Below are 5104 nucleotides of genomic sequence, written 5' to 3' on the forward strand. Positions count from 1 at the left end.
ATCCTGGAAGGGGGCGTGGCTGGAGAGAGAGATGGAGCTGGCCTTAACTCCAAGAAGTCTCTTTGCAGTTTAATGGATTATCGATTGCAAAGAAGAATAGGGAGATCTCTGAGGCAGGACTGGGCTGGGGGGTGTTTTGAATGGATTGTCTCGTCCAAGGAGGTTTTGCAGGGTGATTGTGTGGGAAGAAAATTCACTGTCCAATAGGCTTTGCTAAACACCACAGCTGCCATGGCAGCAGCCTCCCCATCGCCATTTTCTTCCAAGTCCCATTTACGGTATCAGTTTGCTCTGATCCGGTGCTGCCTTTGACCTCACGCAGCTGTTCTCAAAGAGCAGGGAGTAGTGATCACTGCTGGCCCCATTGCCTTGTGCTGGAGGGTCCCTCAAGCTCACTCAGACCCACTGCCAGGCCCAGAGTGGGGGCTAGGGGGCTCCTGGTGTTGCCACAAAGTGCTGGGTCTCCAGAACTGCCTGAGGGTTGGCTCAGCCCTCCTGCCTGTCTCTTCTTCTCCCGACTCCACTCCCTGTGTCCCCAAATTGTTGTTGTTTAGTCGTGTCCGCCTCTTCGTGACCTCCTGGACTGGAGCACCCCAGGCCCTCCTGTCTTCCACTGCCTCCCGCAGTTTGGTCAGACTCATGTTTGTAGCTTTGAGAACACTGTCTAACCATCTCGTCCTCTGCCATCCCCTTCTCCTTGTGCTCTCCATCTTTCCCAACATCAGGGTCTTTTCCAGGGAGTCTTCTCTTCTCATGAGGTGGCCAAAGTTTTGGAGTCTCAGCTTCAGGATCTGTCCTTCCAGTGAGTACTCAGGGCTGATTTCCTTCAGAATGGATCAGTTTGATCTTCTTGCAGTCCATGGGACTCTCCAGAGTCTCCTCCAGCACCAGAATTCAAAAGCATCCATTCTTCGGTGATCAGCCTTCTTTATGGTCCAGCTCTCACTTCCATACATCACTACTGGGAAAACTATGGCTTTAACTATACGGACCTTTGTTGGCAAGGTGATGTATTAGCACCTGCAAATGCAGAACTCATTCCGAGGATTGGAGCCCCCGCAAAAGCCCCCTCACCTCTCTGCATGACGCCCTCAGCACTTGTGTGTTGGGATGTGAATAGATGCTGGGAGAGGGCATCTTTATTAGAAATTATCCTCCCTCCCTCACTTTGTGAGTTCAGCAGTGTGTCACCATTTGCATCATAAAAGGGAAGCTTAGATCAGCCAGTTTCAGCCTTTCAGCTTAAGACAATCCAGGATGCTTCCTTGGCAGGCTGGATTCTCCTGGTTCCCCCTTTTTCACCCCCTTTATTATTTTAAGTCGTGTAAAAAGGTAAAAATAGCATTTACTCTCTCAGAATATTTGTTGAAGACTAACAGATACAGCAGCTTTCTTCAGGAAGGCTTAAAATGGAAGATTCGGTTTCGAAGACACACTTAAGCCTCGCTTAAAATTGGAGCTCGGAGCTCAGACTGCAGATGTTGTGACGTTGCTGGCATAGCGGAGAAGAGAATGCGATTGTGAGTCCAGGCAGGTAGGAGGATATACAGTGGTACCTCGGTTCTCAAACTTAATCTGTTCCAGAAGTCCGTTCTTAAACCGAAACCGTTCTTAAACCGAGGTGTGATTTCCCTAATGAGGCCTCCCGCCACTGTTGCCCTTCCACCATTCAGATTCCATTTTTAGACTGAGGTAAAGTGCTCAAACCGGGACACTACTTCTGGTTTTGGGGAGTTCGTGAACTGAATAGTTCGTAAACGGGGCTGTTCTTAAACCAAGGTACCACTGTAGAGCTACGGCCTCCCTCTGAGCATGCACCACTCTGGCAAGACAGTCTGCGGGCAGGGAGGGTCTCATCCTGCGTACCAGATGGAGCTGGCAGACAGCTGCCTTGGACACAGAATTGACCTTGACCTCCATGGACAGCTGTGAGTCCAAAATGACTCCCAGGCTGCGCACATGGTCCTTCAGGGACACAGTTACCCCATTCAGGACCAGGGAGTCCCCCACACCCACCCGCCTCCTGTCCCCCCAAAACAGTACTTCTGTCTTGTCAGGATTCAACCTCAGCTAGGCTGAAAACAGGGAGGGAGGGAGGGAGGGAGCTCTGACGGGAGCGGGGGGGGGGGGATTCAGGTGAGAAAGCCCCTTCCATTCAGCAGCTCCTCCTCTTTCATTTAAACCCATTTGGCTAAGCTGCTGAGTTAGGGATGTGAGCGGCCTTATCTGGCAGCAAGTGCAGTTTCTTCCCGATGAGCTCCAGGCTGATTAGAATCAGGCTCCTGCTAAGCCCACGTAAGCCTCTGAAATGAAGACAAGCATGTCTGGGGCGTCTGGGGCGAGGGCAAAGCCGGGAGCGCAAGCTGGATGGCAGAAGAGAAAGGAGGAAGGAGGAGGAGGAGGAGGAAGGTGAGATCTGGAGGGCGGGCGCTGTTGCTGCTGCCGCCTTCGCTAGGGAGAGGTCAGGGCTCACCGGGGGCAGATGCCCTCTCCTCCCCTGACTGACTCCCCCCACCCAGCAAGGTCAATCAGCCTCCACTGAAATATGGGTCTTGACATGTGTAGTATTAGCTGCAGGGTCCACTGGCATCCCTGCTCTGAGGGAGACCTGTGGGGCCCTGCAGAGAACCCCAATGCCATAAGAATCCGCCAAAGTCCTAAGACCTTTCGCGGACCACCCCCCTCCCAAAGCTGCCACTCAAAGGCCCACCTCAGTCCATCTCTGTCCTAACCCCCTCTGCAAAGTGCTGTGTCTCAGGGACACCTTGCGTGTCCCACCCCCCTTGACCCACTGCCGGATTTACGTATAAGCTAAACAAGCTCTAGCTTAGGGCCCCACTCTCTTGAGGTCCCCCCAAAAAATTAAGGGGGAAAAACTGGATGTGCATTTCCAAAATATAAGATAAAACCTACACACAGCAACAGTGTTTTGTGTTGTGTAGGCTGTGTTGTGTTGAGAGACAGTGTGGTGCAGTGGTTAAGAGCAGTGGACTCATAATCTGGTGAACCGGGTTCGCTTCCCCGCTCCTCCACCTGCAGCTGCTGGGTGACCTTGGGCCAGTCACACTTCTCTGAAGTCTCTCAGCCACACTGTTTGTTGTGGGGGAGGAAGGGAAAGGAGATTGTGAGCTGCTTTGAGACTCCTTCGGGTAGTGATAAAGTGGGATATCAAATCCAAACTCCTCCTCCTCCTCCTCTTCCTCCTCCTCCTCTTCTTCCTCTTCTTCAATGATGTAAGTTATGGGTCCCGCCTGCTAGCCTGCTCCCTAAAATATTACTGGTTTGCTCTTATTATTTCATGTTATAGCAAGTTTCTAGAGACCAGATTATGAGTCTTTGTAAATTGTGTTTCGAAAGGAACTTTTGTTATTGCCAAATGCCAATGGGTTTACATTATTAAGTTTGTTATGAATAAAAAAATCATTTCAAGTTAGAGCTTAATAATTATTTCGCTATTAATATACTTCTTAATTGTATTTCAGTTCAACAATTACTTTGATAAAAAAATCATATTTTGTTATGTGCAAATGGCTTTAGATACCTATGAGGTCCATAAATGACCATATAGCATATATTCAACACAACAAAAAACAGCGACAATTTGTTGTTGACAAAGGACATCTGGACAAAGAAAGGGACCCATTACCTTCAGTAGCTCAGGGCCACATCAAACCTCAATCTGGCCCTGCCTTGACCACCCAGACGACATCCTGATCCCATTGAGGAGTCCAGACCTGGTGGTGGAGTAGCAGCCTTCTGTGGCTCCCTTAGGAAGCCCCGGAAGATGCACCAGTAGCCATGGCCCAGAGAGGATGGAGGTAAGGAGAGAAGGTTGTCTGGAGAACAGCCCCAGGGCTGACCCTCTCAAGGCTGCCTTTGGAAATGGCACATGCTCAGCAGTTCAGTGTGGCTAACGTGGATCTGAACCAGCCCTTCATCTGTGAAAGGCAGGGGGGAGCCCAGTCCTCTGAGGCTTCCCAGTGGCCCACACTTCCTCCTCAGTTAAACTGATAGCCTCCTGGCTAGGAGCCACCAATAGCCTCTTGGTGGGGACTAGGGGCTCCTGGAGTCCCATTATGGGGTGAGAAGCACATAACACCCGACTTCAGGAAGAAGGTCCTCTTTTTTCCCTTTGCTGACGTGGGTGGCGCTGTCATCTAAACCACAGAGCCTAGGACTTGCCAATCAGAAGGCCATCGGTTTGAATCCCCACGACGGGGTGAGCTCCCGTTGCTCCGTCCCTGCTCCTGCCAACCTAGCAGTTCAAAAGCACGTCAAAGTGCAAGTAGATAAATAGGTACCACTCTGGCGGGAAGGTAAACGGCATTTTCGTGCGCTGCTCTGGTTCGCCAGAAGTGGCTTAGTCATGCTGGCCACATGACCCGGAAGCTGTATGCCGGTAAAGCGTACTCGGCCAGTAAAGTGAGATGAGCGCCGCAACCCCAGAGTCGGCCACGACTGGACCTAATGGTCAGGGGTCCCTTTACCTTTACCTTAAGGGGACTCTCAGTGACCCACCTGGCAAACCACAGAGTGGGGAAAATGTGTGGAGTTGTGTACTGCTGGTTTTCTAAGGCAGTTAAACGACAACAACCACCACCTGTAAATACCTGCGTAAAAAGTTAATCCCTTGTTTTCCAGCCACATCTTAATCTTGGCGGACCAGCCTGACTGTCAGGACATGAGAGTGCTGCATGGAGAGAGATCAGGTCCTACCTTCTTATCATTGCTCCGGTGTTTTATATCGTTAAGATTAGTTAAGGGTCATGTTCCTCTTGCAGGAGAGATCTGCGGAAAGAATTGTGGGGTCTTCTCGAAGCTTCCTTCATCTCCCACTCTGCCCGAGTTTGCCATCCTAATACCTTCCAGGCTCCCCCTCCCCCCAGGCTTATTTTGGGCTATTGTTTATTTATTTGTCAGGCCTGGGTAACTCTTTTAAAGAGAAATCTGTTTTCTCCCTCGCTCTGCCATCCTGTCAACTTCAAATATTAAAATTTAACCGAGGTGGTACATGGCTGCCTTTCTTCCGCACGGTGCATGTTTTTTGTTTTGTTTTTTCAATTATTAAAAGAGCTCAGGAGCTTGACATGAATGCAAACGACAG

At 50.4% G+C, this 5104-nt stretch overlaps 1 long non-coding RNA gene across 1 annotated transcript; it reads left to right on the forward strand.

Moving 5' to 3' along the window:
• Nucleotides 1-1273: 1273 nt before the first annotated feature.
• LOC310684866 lies at nt 1274-5104 on the forward strand. Its single transcript, XR_014514901.1, has 3 exons — nt 1274-1534; nt 3617-3818; nt 4642-5104. It is a non-coding gene; the product is annotated as an uncharacterized lncRNA (long non-coding RNA).

The sequence above is a fragment of the Podarcis tiliguerta genome, assembly GCF_965153285.1.
Source record: "Podarcis tiliguerta genome assembly, chromosome: 8".
NCBI classification, from domain to species: domain Eukaryota; kingdom Metazoa; phylum Chordata; class Lepidosauria; order Squamata; family Lacertidae; genus Podarcis; species Podarcis tiliguerta.